Source organism: Apis florea, unplaced genomic scaffold, assembly GCF_048593485.1.
Source record: "Apis florea isolate Af1SG1 unplaced genomic scaffold, ASM4859348v1 contig_3747_pilon, whole genome shotgun sequence".
NCBI lineage: Eukaryota > Metazoa > Arthropoda > Insecta > Hymenoptera > Apidae > Apis > Apis florea.
Window position 1 is genome coordinate 57,403 of NW_028256832.1, and position 23,497 is coordinate 80,899.

The following is a 23,497-nucleotide window of genomic DNA, read 5'->3' on the forward strand; positions in this document are numbered from 1 at the left end:
CCGATAAAAGAAAGTACACGAGGCTGCATAAAGTATCTGCGAATAGAGAAAGGGGATCCCTTGTCTTTTGTCACTGTTCCGCATGCATAATTAAAATTTTCCACTTGTCCAATCTTTCCAGTGACCTATATCTCAATATGGCATGAATTATTAAACTTCTTCCAAATTCTATGCGCCTATCTAATTATATGAAATCATATAAACGAAATTGCCAACGAAAAAAAGAAAATAATAGTTTTCTTATTTGTAAATGGAAAATTTTTTTATTTCCAATATTGAAAAATCATTTGAACAGTCATTCCATTTAAAATTATTACATCTTCTTCAAATATACGTTTGAGGAGATTTTTTTCTCTGGAATTCAAATTGTTCTATTTATTTTTCTATAATTATTTTATTCATTTATTTATATACACGTATAATTAATTTTTCTCTCAAATGAAATGATAAAAAATGAAGGATGGAAAAGTTGTTAGGCACGCTTGATAAAGTGAAATTATTGTCTCGCGTAGGTTGGAATAACCTACACGTTTACACGCCAACTTAATCTTATGCGACTGGTGAATATAAGATGCACGATGAAAACTTAGCTAACGACATCGGTTATCTGACAGAACTATTTTCTCCCTGTCTTGTTACAAGATCTGTCGTAAGATAATATTTCCATACTCGTTTTTAGAAAATAAAGGTTTCTTTGAGTTCGAATCATAGAGATTATTCTTTCGACAAATAATGGAAAATATGAAAGATGTTAAGCAAAATAATAGTAAAGAAGAAAATTCAATTCATAACGAGATATTTTTACCACTCTATTGATCCGAAGTCACGAATCAAAGTGAAAAGTAAGTTTGAAGAATTGCTAATAAAAGATTAAATCCTAGAAACGAGATTCCAATCTTTCGTTGCCTTTGAATCGCGCATTCCTTCACCTTTGTCAATCTACTCTTCTTTTCAGTAACAACTATCCTCAAGTTTCTATCTCGTCGAGCGCAAGAATTCAACAATTCGTTTAACGTTTTAAAGTTAAACTCCTTCTCCAATATTGAGTCTCTCTCTCTCTCTCTCTTTTCTTTCGCTTCGAAACTAAAAATTCGCAAAGAATTTCAACATTTCAACACTTTTGCAGCAGCCAGTTCGACCGTGAATCGAATTCGTGTTACGACATCGCGTAATTTTTCCTTTCGCCTGGAATTACGCGCGGTCTTTCAAGCCGATTCGAATCATGAAAGCTCGAACACGATGAAATTGTCCATAAATATATACGTACATATACAAGGTGGGAAAAAATAATGGATATAGAGGACATAGTGTTTTATCAATTAACGATTTGCATTAGATTTATAAATTATCAAGAAGAATAATCAAGGATTTTTCTGAGCGAAACATTCAATTTTATCTATTTTATTTGGAATCGTACGATGCAAATCCATCTTTCACTCCTCTATATCCCATCCATTATTATCTTTTTTGCAACCTCTATCCATGGTTTAAAGAGTCTTTTTTTGCGCGGATTAAGGCAATAAACTCCTGAATCATACATGAAGGAACGTGAGTTCACTTTCGCGTGCTAAAACTCTCGATCGTACGTTAACAGCCTTAATCGTCGACTAATTACTTAAAATTTCGTAATTAAGGAATTTCTAATCAGATTCGTTGCGTGATGTTCATAGTATATATATGAAGGAAGAATTATTTTTTCAAATGTTGTTAGTTTATAGTTGAAGCGATCGAAGGTAGGTTTCATTGAAGAATTATTTGTGTAATGAAATGGCGAATTGAATGAAGCGTTAGCTTGAAAAACAAACAATCACAGATTCACGATACATAATTAAATATCGTTTTACATATACTGGAACGTAGCCTTTGCATTCAATGCCTTCCTTTTTCGTCTCGAATCCTATTAATCGATCCTATTGTCTCGAGAATGTAGGAACAGAACTCGCCAACTAGATTTTGCAATTCCAACAATCATTGATATTTCCCTTTGTCGAACAGTTTCTCATTTAATTTCCCATAAACCAAATCGTCTAATAATAATCCAACCAATTCTTTCGTATCCTATATTCTTAACATTTTCTACTGTTGTGCAATTTATTTTTTTTTTTTTAGATCCAAATTAAATAAAACGGCAGAGAAAAATTTGAAGATTTAAAATATAAACATTTATTTAGAATTTATTTCTACAACGCCTAATCGAATATCCAAAAGTATCTTCAAAAGAATAAAAAAAAAAAAAAAAAAAAAAGAATGGAATCGCATTTGTTACGTAGATGCACCGGATACGCACGCGATAGAAGCCTATTTCCTGTCCGTGATCGATCACGAACCAGATTTTTCAGAAAACGGTCACGAGTCCGACCTGGGCTAATTCGGTCGCTCGGCTCAAATCGCGTTTGCCCGGTTTAATCGGTTGAAAATCACAGCGCGGCCAGACGCGAGAGAAAACCCGAGGCCTTCTAAACGCCAACTTAATTCCTGTAGAGAACCGACTGTAATTAGACGGTCGAGTTGACTTTTTGCCTGGGGAGCGCGTGAAACGTTGTGCTCGAAAAGCTGCAGAAGAGAAAGCCCTCTTCGAGAGAGGGGGAGGGGGAGAGGTGAGGCTTCGTTAAAAGTTCAACGCGAGCTTAGATGCCTCTTGTTCCCTTTACTTTGACGCAGTTTCACGGAATTATCGTTGAAAGTAACTACGGTATGTTGCTTTATGCACAATGTTTACACGTTTCACAGAGTTTGAAATAGAAACAGAAATAAAGAAAATTTGGAATAATTAATTCTTTCGAGAGAATCGTGCACAATTTTTAATCGATCTGGTTAAATTTGAAATTGGATTCGTAAAATTTGAAGATAGATAAAGAATAATCGAAGTTGAATAAAGTTATTAAGTAAAAAAAGAAGAAGAAGAAGAAGAAGAAGAAGAAGAAAAGGGAAAATGAAAGTTATGATACACTGCATAAGTTTAACGATGATTAAACAAGAATTCGAGTTAGAAAATACGAGAGGAACGTATATAAAATTTTTCGAAATATTGAATTTTTTTCTTCGTGAATTCTGAAACTTTTTCTCACCGTCGCGAATTCATTACCGCGAGTATCATAAAGGATATTGTGAGTGGAAAGAAATCAATAGAAGAATTCCGAAAGTTAAAACTAAAAAATAAGAATGTTACGCGGATCTTTATTTTATTGCTATCCAAACATTTCAATCATTCATATAACTCGATGATCAACGAAACGGTGAATGGACATAAAACGGACGAAACGCTACTGTATGCGTCAGTAACAAATGCATAAAATTTAAATGGACATTATCATCGCATATTTGGATTCTTGTAACTGGCAGAAGCCAGTAATCAAATACCAACAAGTCGATAGCTAATATTAAAAATCCTGCTCATAATACATTCTGCTTGTGTATCCCTACATGACTAGGAGAATTATTCAGATTTTTACAAAACGATGAATCCAAATAAAATTTTCTTCTTAAATCTTACATCCAGTGTGTGTGTGTGTGTGTGTGTGTGTGTGTGTGTGTGTGTGTGTGTGTGTGTGTGTGTGTGTGTGTGTATCAGCGTATACAGATTTAAATATAAATTTTTTTTTAATATTATTTTTAGATTACATACACTGTCGTAATCAAAAATGTTAAATGTCATTTTTGTTCATTCCAAAATCTCCTATCAAATGAATTTTATTTCATATATTTTTATATCAAATTTAATATACAACCTAATAAAAACCATTATATTATATTAACTCGTCCCTTATATCATTATCATATCTATGGTTGTAAAATCATATAGTATTAACACCAATAAAATTTTATTTTACATAATCCACTAACTAATCATACCGATTACACTCTCATAAAATTGTCAAAATAAAACACGTCGATTGCTCTAAAATATTCATCATCGAATAAAAATTACAAAATAAGAAATAAATAATAGAATATATGAATAATAATAACAATAAAACGACAAAGGGACGCCTTTCGTAATATCTTTAATCGTTATGAAAAAATATTTCTATCCCCCCCTCCCCCAAATATCATCAATATCACCTTTCACAAATTGTTCCTAATACAATCCCTAATACCTTTTCCAACTAAGATACCTTAATTCTTATTAAAGAATCCCTCCAACTTCAACAATTATCATCACCATTTTTCACTAAGAATCTCTACGACGATCTCCTTAATCCCTAATCCCATTTCCAAACCCTCGTACAGTTCAACTCAACCTCTCCTCGTTTACCTGTTAGCGGCCACGCGAGGATGATAGTCTTTTCGAAGCCATGGAAGCCACTCTTTTTCCACTCTCTCGAACCCTCGAAGAGGCAGAGCAGCAACACCGTAAATAAATAATAGAATTTAGCCAATGAAGGCGGCTCAACGTCGTTGAAATAGGTCCGAGCACTGACCCCACGAGCTTCGATCCGTCGCGAGACCGCGCTTAATTGAACCTCCCTATATATATATATGTATGTATGTATATCTGTGTACATGTATATGTGCACACGCCTATATAAAACGTGGATGCAAGCGCGAGCACCAGCGCCCACGTGCAATTTTAATCTATGCGCGTGGCTGCATTCAACACCGTACGCATGTCGCTAACGCGAAAACATCGAGATGCGATTCCGGTTGTTCCTCGCCACGAGGAAGTCGTTTCGAATTAAGATTCGAGCCGCGTGTTCGAATGTGACCGGGTGTGCAACAGGAGAATGATTTTATTTTTCTCTCTCTCTCTCTCTCTCTCTCTCTTTTTTTTGTTTTTGGAATTTCGTTCGAGAGGTTTGCGGGGGTGGTCGTTCTCGGAAATAGAGATTTAATTGAGAGAACGTAGAGGTGAAGGGAACGTTTTCCCTGGCTAATTTATTCCAAACGGACGTTGTTGCAAAGAGAAAATTATTGGAAAATTATTAAAATATATGATACTTTGTTGTATTATTCGAACAAGTTTTCTAAAGTAAATGTAATAACTTTTTTTCTTTTTTTAGGGGAGAAAATGTTAAACAGAAGCTGTGGAATTAGGTATCTTGCAATTATCACTTGGAAAGATACGATATATGCATATCTGTATAGGTCCTCTTTGTGTCTAATATAGTACACACGAATGATGGAATATCTGGATGAACCGGAAGGCTGAATCACGAGATATCTTCGGTCTATATTTTGTCAGTAGGTGTACAAAACGTCTGTTCAGAAACGTTCGTCAAGCTATTTAATGCTAAAAAAGATAAAGTACTCGAGCCAATGACCTCTCTTAGTTTTCCTTTAACCCCTTTTAATTTTCAATATTCTTGTATCCTCTCACGCACACGCCATTTCCTCTCTTAAGTTTCAAATCCAATTAAATCATCGCGTTGTTACATTAATTCTCCATTAGATTGAAAATTTTATTACTCGATTCAATCAAGGATTAAATTCTTTCGCACGTCTTTCCTTCTTAATTTTTCAAATTGATTCGCGAAATCCTTTTTCTTCTCCGGATTGACATTAAGCGTTTCGTTACGTTCTCTTTAATTTTATCCACGGTTAGAAATCTGTTCCTCTTCGGTGACAATTTTAGCACTGGAAGCAGCCAGAAATTAGTCTAGAGTGATCTAGACATGGACCGTGGAAATATTTAATGCAGATTGCTCGATCTCTCGGTCGTTGCTCGATTATAACCTCTGTTTATTATGTATAAGCAAGGTTTCAGTGTCAATCAGCGAGATGTGAATGGTCATATTATGTATATATAATGAAGTTTATTTTATATCGTTGATAAAGATAGAATAAATTGTAAAAGAATATCAAATAAAACTTCCTAGATTCCTTAAAATAATTCGTGATGCAATATTAAATTTTAATATTAAATGTAAATTTGGAGTGATTATAACAAAAAAAAAAAAAAAAAAAGAAAAAAGTAGAAAGTCGATGTTATTTGAAAATTTGGAATGGATCGATCTCTAACTATTTATCATCATATTCATTATTTTATTTATATCTGTCGTTGATAATGTGATTTTAATGTTAATTGTTCCTACTTCAAGAGATTATATTCTCATAATTATTGTATTTTAATTAAGATTAAATGTAGAAAATAAAAGGAAAATGACTCACTGAAAAAATACCTTATTAAAACATTCGCTCCTCTTTGATAACTTTTAATTATCTTACTCTCGGTTTCCATAGATACTTTCTCGTTGTAAACGCTAGTTTTCACGATGTTTATAAAGCGTAAACAAAATGTTTTACATTATATTTCTTCAAACACTTGGTGCTCGTTCAAAAAACATTTAACACAAATTGAAATTTTTTTTCTCTCTCTCACAATTAACGCGAAATGAATGTGAAAATTAATAGGATCTGTTCAAATATTTCCTTGACGATTTAATTATTGGCACTCTTTTGACGAGATTATTAAAGTTAAAATTAATTCGTTAATTTCTTAAAGAATGTCTTTTTATGAAAATAAACTACTAGTATTTGCGTTCAAATTTTTTAGAACTAGGATTTGTAAACAATAGGATTAATTAAATTTTGATAAAAATATGTGAAATATTTTCTTCATAATTACAAAATAATCCTTGAAAACAGTAAGATTTATTAATATCTTTTTACCTATTGGAGAAATTTTAAAATATTAAACGAATTAATTATTACATGAAACTAAATTTCTAGTTTCGTCGTAATTTAATATCAGATACAATCCTTTTAATTACACTATAAATTACATTTTAATTCTCAAGAAATAAAAAATAATTAAAGATAGAAGGTAAGAATAAATAAAACTAACAAAAGTAATTAAAGAAACTAATCTAAAGAATCTAAATGAATTCTGTGCTTAATATCTAATCATCTCTTTTCAATTATCTTTGCAAATTAACTACATATAATTAATTACATTATTTAAAAAAAATCACACACACTTTAATATTAAAAGATGAAAAAAAGTAATCTGAACAATCTCGTAGCTCTTTCACGATATCTCTCTTTCGTTTATTTAAAAATAAGCTATTCACGCGAATATTTTGAATATTCTATTATCTCCAAATTTGTCCTAGTCAATATTAACACATCCAGAAGAAAAACACCAAGCTAATTAATATCCTCGTTTCAAACTGAACATCATTCCATAATAGGTAACTTATCAATTCTTCTCTGGACGTCTCATTGCATTAATTATTTTCCTAATATGAACATCATTGGATGTGACATCGGTTGCACGAAAATTAATCCGATTTGCGAATCGATCAATCCATTATTAACGAATCGAGCCGTGTATCTTATCGATCAAAAGTTTAAAATTATTATCATGCATAATATAATTGCAAACAAACGCGTAAAAAAATTTTGTAACAACGTTTCTCCAATTCGATTTCTAAAACGTCAATTATTTTCGAGTCAAAATTGAAAAAAAGAATATAATAAAATTTTTCTCCGAGCCGAACCGTTCATCAATATTAATCTCGTGTCGACGATTAAAATTAATTGAAAATTCGAGGATATTTGGAAAGCACAATTTCAAACTTTTGGCCAACGTTGTACAATCCCTTTCAAACACTGAATACGTAATAATAAAACGGAACACGCCACAGACAAGTTGGTGTTTCCGTTCAATATTCAAATTTACCATCGTGTATCCAGGAGACCGGCGTTCAGCGAGATCCTATCCTTCAATTAACTAATGTTATGAGAGGAATTCAGCCTCGATCGATAAATTAATCGAGATTTTAAGTTAATTACGCATAATTCAATTTGATACGCGGATCACGGCCGCGAAAGAGAGAAAGAGATTGCCCCTTCGCATAAAAGTTTAGCTGCTAGTTTATACGTTTTCCGGTTCACATTTTTCCCATATGTGGCCATAACTGCTCAGTCACTGTATAAATTAGCGCTTTACGATGACACTCGGCTCGAAAACCGAATGAACATTTAAGGAATTCCCGAGATTATCCCGAGATATAAGGAACGTGTCATATCTCTAACGATTCCTCGAATTATTTCGAAAAATGTAAATGTAGGTTTTTTTTTTTACGTATTATAAATAAAAGTATTTCTTCTCGTCTTTTTTTCCTTGTCTTTCGTGTTATTAAATTTCCGAGGAATTGAAATATTTCTCGGAATAATCGATTTACAAATGTGCCGTGATCATTTCTATAGAAAATAATGAAATTTAAAGATTTTTAATTGATCGATTGAATTTTTTAAAAAGTCTCCAAAGTATCAATGATTATATTAAGAAACCACTTTTCTAAGAAACCGATAATAAAATTTAAATAACGATCGAATCAATTTTTGCGAAAATATACAATAAGCTTTCTCGTTTGACGAATTGTACCTTTCATCGTCGACGAGTGGGTGTAACCGAGCTTGTAAGGGTCTCCGTGTGAACGTGGCAAGTGGTGTTACTTGGTTTACGATCGTTCCAATTGCGGTCGTGGAGAGAAAAAAAAAAAAAAAAAGAGACGAAATCGATTCCTCTGAAACCGCAATGCAAACGACCGTTATTGCCATACCACTCGTGAAGGCTATCGGACCGTGTGTTAATAAAATGCATTTAAGGAGGAGGGGGGAGGGAAGAAAGAAAGAGGGGGAGAGGAAAAAAAGGTTGTCATCATACATGGTGGATTGATTTTAACGACTGTCGCTTTCTTTGGACCTTCGATAACGATGTGTTGAGTATCTCGTAAAGTATTTGTTTAAACGGCTCGTTACATTGTGTAAATGAACGCCGTAAAAACGGTGTTTTGCGAGGAGAGCCTTCGAAGTTTTACAATCAAGTAGCAGCTCGATTAGTTTTGCTGGTTATAGTTCTGGTTATTTAAATTTCGAAAAGAATTCTTTTCCATATAATAAATTCGTCGAAGATGTAGGAAAAATTAACCATGATATTTTCTTATTACCTGTTCTAACTTCTAGTAATTCTTCAAATATTTAAACGTGTTTCTTTAGAAGATTTGACTCGACGATTAATATCGTTTTACAAGATCTTGATTTCATAAAGAATTAATACTTACAATTTCCAATGCAGTTTTTGCAGAAAAGCCGACAATCGAGGATTATTACAGCATTATTGGCACCCCGATATTGATACGTATTGACAGATCTATCTGAAAAAACAAAAGTTCAAAAGTGTCAAAAGATTAAAAATTATTTGAGAAATAAGTTATTTCTTATTTCATTCGACAAATTATATTCGAGCAATTATATTTATTTCTTAGATACAACGAAATCCAAAATAAATAAAATTATCTCTTTTTTTTTTTTTTTTTTTTTTTTTTCATTTCAAATAAATTTCAATACCCTGAAAAATACATATCTCTAGAAAAAAAAACTTCGAAGGCACGTTCGAAAAATGCAACGTTCGCGCGGCCACAGGAGCGAAAATGATCGAAAGGGGTGACGGGAGACAGAGAAATGGACGAAGAAAGAGCGAAGAACACAGCAAGGGGGGTTTGGCAATGCGACAAGCGCGAGGCTGAAAATAGCAACGGGGTAGGGAGTCCGGTTTATAGTTAGCTTCTCTTATAGTTAGCCGCTGACTAGCTCTCTGCAGAATGCGAAATGGGTCTCCCAACTTTCTCTCTCTCTCTCTCTCTCTCCTCTCTATTTTCCTTTTCTTTTTCTTCCATCTTGCCCTCTCATCAAACTCTTCTTTATCTCCCGCGAATTCGCAGACATATTCGTCTTTCCAGTTCGCCTTCCCTTCCATCCTTTATCTTTATCACTCGCCCTTACAAAGCACCTCAACCCCCTGTTTCTCTCTCTCTCTCTCTCTCTCTCTCTCTCTCTCTCTCTCTCTCTCTCTCTCTCTCTCTCTCTCTCTCTCTCTCTCTCTCTCGAGCGCCTATTTTGGCCGAGTTTATTTCTGAATGTGGCGGTCCATCGCGTCAGGATCGTGGACGTTCCTCTTCGAGATCTTCTTCGTCTCTTGGCCCAGACTCCGCGGATGCCGGAATCTTGGAGAAAAAGAGAAAAAGAGAGCGCGATTTGCTCGGGTCGGGAATGAATTCCAACGACACGTTGCCAGTGTTACGGGATGTCTGGGTTGGAAAAAATTATGTAATATCATATGTTACAGGACTTTTGTAAAACTTTTTTTTACAAAAAAATTAAATATCGAGAGAAAAAAATCGTTGGTGTCGTGTGTTAATTTATATTATAATCATATTGTAGTTATATTATATATAAAATTGAGTGTTGCGTATGTAAATGTCAAAGTAATCGTATTTAAATTTCTCAAAGAAATTCTTAATAAAAAAAAAAAAAAAAAAATAGAGTTTTTCTTCCTTCTGTTTGAACATATTCTCTTCAGCAATTCTTTTGAAGAAATTATAGTGGAACGAATCACAGTTTTCCAATGTAACAAATGCATGCAACATGTTCACTTATTACGAGGATCCACTTCGTCCACGCTTTTATACAATCAATAAAGTAAATTAGATTCTAGGTGAATTCACATCTTGAAACGAGAGACGAGATTGAATCGATGAATAGCTCTCTTAGAAAACAGCTATTAGAGCGGAGTAGGTCCGGTAAACTTGATAATTCATGACCAAGAGGTTTGCTACATCATGTAACACAAGTTGAAAATCAAACTTCCAACTTAAGTATAGCGATGAATGAATAATGACGATTCATGTAGCGTAAGCAAGAAAATCGTAGACTGAAAATTGAACGATAATGAATAAATACGTATCGGATTAAATCCATCAACAATATCTAACCAATAATCTTGCAAACTTTATTCGAATTTTTATTTCATTGTTTCATCGTTATTTAAGACTTCTTCCTATTTACCTCTTATTTCTAATTCATCGTCCACTATCGTTATCATTATACACTTTGCAAATGAATAATGAATTCTATCTCGTTTTTCTTCGAATCTTCCTAACTTTTTCCATACCGTTCAACCACAAATTGCTCGCTTATTATATCCACAAATATTCTGACGCTATCGGTGTTAATTACGTTCGATTTATCAACGTTCATTGACAACCAGTCACGAGCAGCGAACGAAGCTACTTTATACGCGTCATACTCAACACAGGAACCAGCGAAACACACGTCGCAGAATCGATGGAAACCCGAGATTAAATACAAACACTTGGATTCAAAACAGCGAGAGGGAACGGAGAAGGAACAGAAGAAAGCTTTTCAGAAAAACTGCAAGACAGTATGATTTAGCGAATTTCGATCCGTGAGAAAGGTTTCGTGGAGCAAGAAGCGTTTAAAACTAAAATAAATAAACGAGAGGCGAGAAAGAAAGAAAGAACGAACGAACGAACGAGTGGAAAAAGTTCGACGATTTCTAGGTCTTGCTCCTTAATTTCTCCATCCGAGAAAGAGAACACTTTGCATATTGCAATTTGATTTTTAATCGAGAAAGACTGTTAAAAAATTATTCAATTTTTCAATGCAACTCGTGTAATGTAACAACAAGTTATTAATCGAATATTAAATGAATTCTTCGTTCGAGATGGCCGATCAAGAAAGATGATCGCTCGACGTCCAATGAAAGCTGTTTTCCCGTGCGTGACTTCCGCCGGATTCGCGTCGACAGTGCTTCCATTGATAAATAGACGGTCGTGCGCGCGTTTCACACGAGTCGATATCGGGTTTGGAACGTTATTGAAACGAGTAATATTTATTCGAATAAAATTTGTTTCGTTTTGCTTCGTTCGATCTGATTAATTTATTCGAAATAATTTTATTTCGTTCGATAAATTGTTCGTGGTCGATTTAAAATTAAATATATTTGTAAAATTGTATAAAATATTGTGTTTCGACAGTATAGTAATTTATACTGCCATCGAATCAAATATATATATTTAATTAAAAAGTTATAAATCATTCTTATCGTTGGGACGATATTTTAATTTATTTCTTCTTTTTTCTTTTCTTCCACAAGCTTGCTTCAATACTACACGTGTTGCAATTATTTTCCTCTGATAATTTGTATTATATAAACGTATATTCGAAATTCGGTCATTGATTACTATGATTACAAACTTTTACTTCTAATTAATATAAGCACGAATCCAACGGTAAATAAATATCTTTTCCAACCGGTCATCAGTCTAGTAATTGGAGCACAACGACGTTTTTGCTGACGTTTTATAGACGAAGTTAATAACTTTGAAATTACAATCGACATACATTTACTTGCTAGGGGAAAAAACGTGCATTTGTTACGCATTATAATCATAATGAATAAATCATTAAGACGTGGCATCTTAATAATAGACAATAGAATCTCCATTCTTCACACTGGAATAACAAAGTTACGTGACTGTTTGAATAAAAAAACACACAGACAACATAATTGACTACTTAAAATTAATATTAAGTATTTTAAAAAAAAAAAAAAAAAAAAACAACGTTAAACAATATTTTCTCCTCGCATAATCATCCATTCAATTCCAACGTCGAAGAAATTTTATCTACAATACACTCTTTACGAATAAAAAATTAATTATTCAGCGTTATTAGCTTTTCCAATTTGTCTCTCTAAGAAAAAAAAAAAAAAATTCCCACTAGAATTCCATATCAAACGAATGAAAATCAATACTCCCATACTTGGAGTTAATTATCATCAAAGGCCTACAAGAAAAAGCCACTTTTTAAACCACGACGAACCCTTCAACAATTTCAACGATTCCTCCTCCAATCGTATCATTCAATCTTCATCTTCGTTCGACCATACATTCGCATCATCCGTGTATAATCCAATAATTATAACCCGTGGCCCGCCTTTGCCGAAAGAAATAATCTTATTCGAGCCAGCCATCTACGAAACTAGCCTCACGAACTTGTCTACCTGAAGTTCAGGTCCTAAACCATCCGAACGACCTATTCTCAATTACGCCTTCGATTCCATCCTCGATGCACAACGGCGTGTATAACATATACGATCCCTCGAACCAAACCGATAACAATCCTAACGCCAGAATCCACAATGCAACGAGGCATTATAACGTTATGCGCGCCGCGGGCTGTCGTCGTTAGACCGAATGAGCCCCGTCCTCTAATTACAACCCTCTTCCGACTCGACTTTTACGAGACAGGCCGATATACGATACGATATACGAGCAATGCCCGCGACAAAATAATTAATCTAAACGAAATTCGTCCCTCTTATAACCTGTTATCGCGTTAATTTTCGCTCGAAAATTTTTACATGATTCATCGTCGTTTCTCTCAACTCTTCAACCCGATAAATATTTGTCTATTTATTTTTTTTTTCATCATTATCACGACGAGAATAAATAATATAGATTTCCAATTTTTAAGACCATACTTTCAAGCTTCTTTTTTTCTTTCTCTCGACGAATCTTTCACTCGAGTATATCTGAAGGCAGTAATTATACATTGGCCTCTTTTTTTTTTTTACGAGTGAAACTTTCGAAATTAAAAGCGAGCATCGTACAACCTCGAACTCATCGATCTTAATATATTCTCCACCGTACAATTATCAAGATGTATTATACACAGCTTCGAAATTCTTCTTTGCTTCGTACGAATTAAACTTTTGAACTCTTGGAGCTACGATCAGTATCACCGTTGGTGTTACTACGGTTCCGAAACGTACCCTCGTACGCTAACATCAAATTATAAATAGACTGAACTATCCCATTTATCAGCGTCAATAGAGCCGTAAATTTCGCGGCTAACTGTTCTCACTTTACCATCTGGACAGGACCGAGGTGTCCAGCTCGCGCTGGAGAGGCCGAGAGCGCGAGGATACGCTGCAATCATCCGCGATTTTCAGGATCTTCCGCTGACTTCCTCCGCGTCAACCACCATCTTAGATTCACGCCGGATAGTCCCGAGTCGTGTTAAATGGCCGGCGCGTCTATCTAGATCCAAACTGACTATTTCTGGTATAAAAGGGAATATACGAGGGGGAAAAAAAGGAAAAGAGGAGAGAAAGAAGTTGGCCGACAACGAGATTCGAAACGTACGTACGATCCTCGCGTGGATCGGGGCGAAAAGCGAAAATTCCTCTTACACGAGTTCTATCTCCGTTGTATTATATTTCAGGTTGTTATTTATTGGGACAGCGTCATCGGTGCCGGACCTTTGTCGAGATTATCCTCGTGTCCCCGCGACACACCGCGTATTAATATTCAATTTGCGCCGGTTCCTCGACGATGTACAGAGAGATAGTCCATCGTGATTGCCCGCCGCGTTATTACGTGATTATTTACGACGGTGTCGTTGGCCGGCATTTTAATTTCCTAGTGGGTGTCGAATTTTCTGGACGTTTAATCGCGGAATTTCGTGGACACGCGTTTTTAATTATCATGTCAATTTTTTTTCTATTCAATTGTTTAAGTTTTACTTGCAAATATAAGCGGCTTGAATTCTATTGAAGAAAAGAAGTATTAACATTTTTGCTTTCCTAAGAAAAAAATTGTTTAATAATCATTTATTTCACTACTTGAATCATTCGTATTTAATCATGGTATTTTTTTTTTTTTGGCCAGATTATTATCGTTAATTGTTTATCTTTTTTTTCAAACTAATAATGTATCTAATAATTTTTAATTTTGTCTATTGTAAAAACAGAATTCAATTTCAAAAAAGGGAAAAATTATATAAATAGGAGAAACACAGGTTGTATAGATAACAGAAGACCAAAGTTGTAGTAATGCGTTAATGTAATATACGAAGATGTTGAAAGAGTGTGTAAAATCAGTATTTTCGACGTTAAACACGACGTTTGTAATCGTTGTCCTTGCATCTTAATGAATTTAATTTATTTATTCGCGACTGATAATATACCGTAATTAATGAAACGCGTGTGTATATCAGATAACAAAGTGGAACAAGATAAAAATATTTCTGACATCAAATAAATGTATGCATTTGCATGAAAGGAAAACACGTCAAAAACTTATTATGAAAGAGAAAAAATAAATTTTTAAAACTGATTTCATTATACTAATTTCATTTAATACTAATTATCCATTGTTCTTAGGTTCCTTTACATAAAAAGATCTTTTCAACATAACTCCTCGAAAAATTCTTCAAATGCACAGAATTGTACAGGCTATTTAAACTCCGCTCTATTTTATTCCACATCCGTAAACAATAACAAAGAATGTTATTTTAAATTAAAAACTTTATATACTGCCATTAAAAAAAAATAATTTTTTGGTTATTTACTTTATATTTATAAGCAGCAACTATTCTAATTCACGCTTTATATTATATTGTATTATCTATTATTTTATACGATATATTAATGATTTAAAATTATTGGGATTTATATATTAATTTCAACTAATTTCATTTGCCTCGTCTGGTAATAGAATAAGAATAATAAACGCAATTCGAGAGAAAAAAACAATTCCCTATTCAACTAAATATCCCCAACATCCAGGAACGTTTTCCTATCATTAAGAGACCACAAGATATACTCCACCTAACACAGAATAATCACGGTCCGCCATTAAAGCAGACCGATCTCGTCTGCTTATATAACCGCAAGACAAAAGATTTGGCCGAGGCAAAGCGAAAATTACGAGGTACGCCCATACAGATGAACATGTTTTCAGATCAATGGAATATAGGAAAGAGAAGAAATTTGTGCAGAAATTTTTTCAGCGTTGCGTTTATCGTTTAAAAAAAATTCTTTAAATCATTACGAATATTTATTTATACAACATTCTATAATTATAAAATTTCTTCCATAACATTTCTATCTCACTCACAAGCTAAAATCGCAGCTTTTCATCCCTAAAATGAATTACAATACGAAATAACGCTTCACCAATATAACTATAATACAACGCGAAAGCTTCGAATATCTCAATTTTTCAAAAAAATCACAATCAATCCAGCTTCTGAATCTCTCTCTATCTAACTAACTAATTCCATCAGTAATAAGAAGAATTACTAATGCTTCCTTACTTTCATTTCCAGCTCGTGCAATCGCAATTAAACTTCATCGATATCATCCCCAGGCAATTAGCCCCACGATGATAAAATCAATTAATCAATCTTTCTAATACCTCAAAAAATAAAAAACAAACTTCGCAATTATCCTATATTATCGTTTCCACACGACGAATCGCGGCGTGCATTACATCGACATTCATCGCGTCTTCCAATCACCCCCAGCCGCCCCCATTCACGCGGTGAAATAAATGTTTAACCGCGGGCTAGCCAGGTCGTGAAGATTTCGCGACGTCCACCCATTATCAGCATATTTCAGAAGCTCCTCCTTAAGGACCTTGGAGGCCCGTGCCCCGTAATAACACAAAACCGGCTAGCTCCTCTCCTCTCCTTCTCTCGCTCCCACCTCTACACACGCGCGTATCTCTCCCTACGCACAGCTAAATGAATGCAGTCGCTTATAGCTACTGGATACGAAGATTACCCCGAAGGTAATCCTGATCGTACGCAGCTCTCGAAAGGATCCCTCCTCCGGCTAGATTTCTCCTCTCGTGCCTTCTTTTTTTTTTTTTTTTTTTTCCCCTTTTCTTTTTCTTTTCTGCCCATATCTCGCGCGCAGTGGTATAGGATCCACCATTTTTACGGGCCGAATCATTTTTACGGAACTGGTGATTGAAAAAATATGCGTTTTTTTATTGTCTTTCGCTTACGAATCGATGGAGAATTGTATTGTTGAATTTTGGAGATCGATTTTGGTAATGATTCTTGAATTCTTGGCTTTCTCGTTCTTTCTTTTTACTATTCTACTCGACGACTTAAAGTTTGTTGCTTAAATTACATCGATCGATTGAATTTGTATCTCAAGTTCAAATATTATGTTGATAATTCGACATCAAAGGGGAAATATTCAAATTTTCCCGCCATTCAACGAATATCCTTTAAAATCCTTCACAAACGTCAGAAAAACCTTCTAAAACGCTCGAGAGAGGATCAATGGCTATCTCTTACAATCCAAAACGACAAGACATCCATCCCCTCTGCATATTCGTTTTTTCGAAGAAGAAGAAGAAGAAGAAGAAGAAGGAAAAAGAAAAAAATACATATCTGGGCTAAAAGTTAATTCCACACCAGTGTACTCTGCGTCACTCTGTCCCTCTCTCGTTCCTCACAACCGCCTCTCGGTTCAGCCTCCAGCGGAGGCCGTTCTATTCGCAGAGGAGAACCCAGAGGAAGCAACCGATTAAGTTTTTGTTCCCTCGAGAATTAGAGAACCTCTCCTCCTCTTTCTCTCTCCTTCTCTCCCGATGCAAAGGAACGCGTACGAGAGTAGGAGGGAGAAGGAAGAGGAGCGAGAGAAATCCATCCGTCCATCGAATGGACCAATTCGTGCACCTGTTCGGGCACCGGCTCGATTCCATAAAACGTTAACTAGCGTGGTCGTCACGGAATCCAGACGAGGGTCCAGCCAGCCTCCTCTCTTCTCTCCGGGGCCCTTTGTTCCTCTTTTCCCGCCGGCCGGCCTGGACCCCTTTCCCTTCCCTCCCCTCGATCGATCGTGCACCGTTCATTATTACGGGGAGGAGGGGGGAAGGGTCGCGTTAATCGCCGCGCACGATGAATGGCGAAAACCGCGAGGCGTGGGCCTCGCCGTGTCTTCATCAATGAGCACATGAGGTTGATTAATGCCTCGCGATAACCATATCGTGGTGTTGATTTAGAGACGTTTGCGCATAAATGTTGCACACGTTTGATAAGAAGAAGAGGGGAAGAATGATTCGTCGTGGATGGAATAACGACGTTGGCGTTCCTCTTGCGAGAATTGGGAGATTGAAATCGTGAGGAGGAAATCGAAGATCGCTCCGTTGCTTACTAATTAGGCGGTTGTAACTCAAGTTTAAAATATTTGTAAGTGGTCGTGCGAATTTATAATTACGAATTGAATGAAACGTGTAAATATATCCCGGCTCGACGTTAGATCATCGAGATTAATGAATAAATAAAATTTCTATTTCGTATTCAAGTTCACTTTTGAAATTATCGTCGAGCAACCCGTTTGAATTTCCAATATCAAGAGGACGAGAGAGTTGAAAGTGGATAATTCCGAGAAATAAGCGAGGCAACGTCCGTGTAATAATAACGACAAAACCGCTATCTTTCCTACGGCATCGTGGTGCGTGGCACCGAGAAGATAGAAACGATACACCGCGACTTTGGTATTATGCTGACGGCAGTCCCCGTATAAGAAGAGAGGCTGTCCTCTATCGGGGTGCGTTTCAACCGGAAAGGAATGATTTATCGAAACACGTAATATGTCTAATGGCTGATAAAAGGCCGCATAGAAATGTTCATTCAGTGGAAATACGGCATCGTGGCCTTCGTCGTTTAACCGTATGTATAATGTCGCAACGATTTTAAAAAAATCGGCGGTAAATCGATTACTGTCCCTCCTCTTACCCTCCTCCTCCTCCGGTCACCCTTGATTAATTATCGGCGGCACGAGCAAATATTTGAATGTAACTCTATGTAAGTTAACTCTCGGTGCATCGAGAATCATATTTCATGAAAGTGAGACGTTGCGCCGGGGGGAGGGGGAATGATGTAATGCGTGTAGCAAGTTTCGGATACGGTGTGATTTTTCGACACCTTCTTTGACGATTGGATGAGTGGTGGGTTAAAATATTTACGGAGAAAAGGTGAATGAAATTTTGACAAGCGATTCAGTTTGTAAATTTGATTATGGTCCTTTGAAATTGGAGAAATTGAATATAATATAATTATAAAAATGGAAAAATTGTTAAATAATTGAAAAGGAGTTGTTTTTAACTTTCTCAAAATTTTTCTTTCTTCATTTTCATAATGTCAATATAGAAAAGATATATACTATACACGAAATAAGACACTGTCAGATATAACAGATGGAATTCCTATCTTGTATTTGGTAGCAGATCATTTTTGTAGCTCGGTTAATACAGAGTAAAAGCAAGTGTCGAACCGGTTTGTATCGGTGATTAATAGTTGCTCATAACAAGTGATCTGTTTCTATATTTTTCATCCTTTTAATTTGCATGAAAATCCCTACTGAGCTAGGGCTGCAGTAAAATACAAGCATAGTGCGGCAATACCTATAACTAAAAACTACTGTGAACGAAATTTATTGAAATTGGTCGTCACGATTCGCCACAAACATTATTGCAATACGATTAGCATATAAGTATAGGGTTTAATAGCTGGAATATCGAGTTAAAATTTTATTAAGATGTTTCAAATTTCAATTAACTTAACTTTCTTTTCATTCGGCCGGAGAAGAAAGCCAAATGAAAATTGCAAAAATTTGAAAATTAAAGCAACGTTCGATTCAATTAATTGCGCTTCGTGTAATTGTAAATCAATTACCATTAATCAAAAACGATTTCTTCAAAACACAAATCAAAATACAATATCAAGATTCTCTATTCTGCAGTATAATAATAAATTGCAGGCTATATTCATCTTACGAATTCTATATAAAGAAATTCGATAATTCAAATTACTGCACTATCTAAAGACAAGCCATTGATGTAATACGTGGAAATAAAAAGAAAAAAATTACTGCAATATCCAAAACATTCTCACATTTATCCTTCTCTTCAAACCGATTCAACATCGCAGAAATCAACCGAGTGTATACAAAGTCTTAATTACAGATCAGCGCGTTTAATTGCGATACTTTCATGTCATTTCATCGAACCGTTTCCATCTCGACAATCCACGTAATACCACAAGTGGAAACGTTAATGCGATAAATCGCCAACTGCGTCTACAACAATCTCGAATAGTGAACGGGTCGAGGAAAGTCGGGGAGAGGAAGAGATTCTGGAGAACGTGAAAGTCGAGGAACCATGACGAGAGTTTGGTCGAAGCTCTCAGGAAGCCGTACACGTTCACGGATCATGAACGATTCGACTTTGTTCGAGTCGAGGATATCGAAATCCTCGAGTTTCGTTTTCAAGGATGCTCAGAAGGATGCTAGATCTCAAGAATTTTTAGATTTTATATTTTAAATTTTCGTAATTTATTGAAATTCTTTCTCCTCTTTTTTTTTTTAATTATGAAGCTTCGAATAAGTACATGTATAATTTTTATTTATTTTGGAGTCTTATAATTTCTGGCAATAAAAAACATGTTTTAAAAAATATAGAATTTCTTTCCTATTTATACCACTTTCTAATGTAATTCAATACAAATATCGTTTTGTTTAATAAATTAAACACACGAGGATGTACAAAGGATCGGTATAATGAGTTGATTGTTCGATGCACAAAAAAGAGACGAGAAAATTGAAATGAACGTTTTACGGAAGTTTGGAGAAGGAAGGGTTTTGAAGAGAGGATTTCGAGACATAACACGATTTTAAGAAGTCGTGAAAGGACGAGATGACGGCGATAATGATAAATGAAACGAAACGACGATGAAACGTAATAGATTCGCGTTATTTTCCGTGTACTCGAGATTTAGGACAACGATAATAATGATAGAAGCGCTGAGCCGAGTTAAACGACGACGATGAGGGTGACTGATGAACGATAATCAAGCGCGATGAAGATGTGCGAGCCAGCTATAAATGCTATTCTGTGCAAAAAAAAAAAAGAAAAAAAAAAAACAAGAATCGACGATAACTCTTTCTCTGAAAATTTACAACAGACTGATATTATATTTATCGCGATATTTATACCAATACCAGATTCAACGAGTACAAGTTTATGGAACAGAATATAAAATTCTCGTTTTGTGTGCTGTTCGATCTATCATCTTCGCTACTTTTTTTTTTTCTGAAAAATACTGGAAAATATGAATATAACATAAACATTGTCGCTTATGATGGATCGCCATATAAAACAAAGTATTTTCAAATAACGGTACACGCGACTAGGAAGTTGCAAGAGTTCAAAATCATAATTTGTAAACTTAAAGAGATAATGAGTGCCTTTGTACACGCGTATCCAAAAGATTAATATTAATTTTCGAAGGAATCGAAGCAAAATTTTATAAGGATTGAAAGAAAAAAATATCTCCACAGATTTACTCTTCTTCTCTGGAATTCTAGAGAAAAAAAACTTTGGAAAATTTACGAAAAATTAAGCTAAACTAATGTTAACAATATGCTTGCGACAAACGTATCATAAAAATTACGATAATGAACGATTAAAATCCAAGATCTCGTGGAAATTAACTTCGATATAATTCGATCGACTCTTATTGAACGCAATCAATGCAATTATTCCGCACAACGGAATCAGAAAAACACGAGATGGAACGCTGCCAAGGATATGTTTACGCGCGTGCTCCCGCGTACTATCCAACCCGTGTAAATCTCCACTTCTTTCGTTGTAAAAGCCGTTCGCGTTAAAAGTGGAGCTTATTTGCATGCAATTAAAGGTAGCTAGAGATCGAAGACCGTACACCTGTCCGTGCCCGTATTCAACTTCGTTATCCGTTACGAACGATTGGAAAAAAAAAAAAAGAAAAGAAAAAAATAGGGAGGGGAAAAAAATTATATCACCGTACATACGCCGTTGAATTGATCACCTATCTATCTAGCGAAACGCATTCCGCTGGCGCGGCCAGCATTGCACTATCTCGATTTCGATCACGCTACTAGGAGAACCACAATCCGAATGGAAATTAAAATAGTTTCGCTTTGGGATCGAGTTAAACTATTGACCGATCTATAGATACCATAAATTTTCAGCCACGTTTCACGATACAACTTTTAGAAGAACTTTCCTTCAATTTCATTGACTAATTCAAGCTTGACCGTTGAATGATTAATCGCGCGATTATTTCGAATAAATAATTGCAGATGTTTGGATTTGTAATCTTATTTATTGGATATTATATATTTTCTCGTGTTTTTCGATATAGTTTTTTTTTTTTTTTTTTTTTTTTTTTTTTAACAATTGAAATTCGATCGTGCGAAATGCTGTGAATATTACGATCAATGCTCGAAAATTTCTCGAAAATAACTTGGTTCCATAAATTTGTAACAAAAAATTGGCAAAAAAAGCGCTAAAATTTCGAATCTTCCTCGAAACAAACAAATTCCACCCCGATAATTTTCTCGGACACAATTTTCAAAATCGATCGAACAGGGGCCGAGCAATTCGATAGGATCGAATAATTAATCACACGTGGACGGAAAGATCGATGGACAGCGGTTTCCTAGGTGAATTAGGAGCAGCTTACAATCACTGTTTACTGCGCACGGTGGTACACCTATTCATCACCATTCGATGCGTATTTATTAAAAACAGGGAAGAAGCGAGGGAAGAAGCGGCAGTTACGCGATATCAGATGGCTGACAGAGGCCTACCCGACTGGTTTCCTTAATCCAGCTAAGTGGGTAGTCCCAGGAAAGTGATTTTATATGATAGGCGGAGCGGAAATGAGGATGGCTCGAAGGGAAAAGCCGGCAATCGAAATAGGATGAAACGGGGGATTATTTTAAAAAAAGCATATAGCAGGGGGAGGAAGGATCGAACCGATCGTAGACTTACTTGGAACTTGACTCGAGACTTGAACGATATGGGATATTGGAAAAAGTGGCGTGGCAATTTACCCGGTAATAAAATGGACGGAAAGAAAACCCGTATTAAATCATTTTTCTATTTTTTTCGTCGAATGATAGTTATAAATAAAATGAGGTTACACGATCCTAAAAGGAAATAATTTTCCGCTGATGGTGATCCTGTGACGAGTTGGATGGTTAATTGCGCGATATTAAAATTGCAATAAATACACGATATAAAATAACGGTTAAAATTATTAGCAGGGAAATAAGTAAAAGGATGGAAGATTTATAAAGAAATTACCAGTAATATAATACTATTTTCGTGTTAGCGATAATAACGAAGTTGTATGTAAGTAGATTAGCAATCATTCCTCTGTAATGAATGTAATGCTCTCTGTCTTCTACAACCATTAACTCACCTCTCGTATAATACGTTAAAATTATTTATAGACGAATAGAAAAATATTATCATACCTGTACAAAATTTACGTTTCAATCGTTTCCAGACCGATGTACGTGCGAGAAATATTTTCGACCATGTTCACCGAAAATTAAAAATACCAGCAGTCCAAAAAATCGTCCATATCACGAAATTAAGGATCGTGAACGATGAAACCACGCTTCATAAATAATTTCAATGAATCGTTGAATTCTGATCCGCGAAAATCAAAAGGCTAGGTAGCTCTTCCATCGACCTTCCCGATTATCGCCTGCACCTGTTGACCGAGATAACCCTTCGGGGGTCGCCTGGCACGCGTCGACGTTTCTCCACTTCGTATCCACCTTGATTTACCTCGCCTGTTGTCAGATAAGACAGTCCAGTTTTTCCTCGCGGAGACGGCGGAGAAGAAGGTTCGGCCTCGAGCCAGCGCACGCCACGCGCTTCGAATGGAATTCAAATGCGCCGCTGGAGACATTCCTTCGCGGATCTGCGATTCCGCGCGCGCACGGATCGAGTCTGCGCCGCGTGTAGAAGCTTCGACGTGTGCCAGGAACGCGAATTTCCGACCGAGGACGATCACCGCCCAGAGGCCGCCAATTCCCAACCTCTGAAGA

The 23,497-nt window shown here is 35.5% G+C and overlaps 1 protein-coding gene across 1 annotated transcript in view; it reads right to left on the reverse strand.

Annotated features, from left to right (window-relative positions):
* The window catches only part of LOC100871431 (uncharacterized), a 100,705-nt gene that overhangs the window by 37,742 nt on the left and 39,466 nt on the right, over nucleotides 1–23,497 (reverse strand). The window contains exon 3 of the mRNA XM_086914841.1: nucleotides 9,009–9,101. The gene's annotated coding sequence lies outside the window, so the exon portion shown is untranslated. The remainder of the gene's footprint in view (nucleotides 1–9,008; nucleotides 9,102–23,497) is intronic.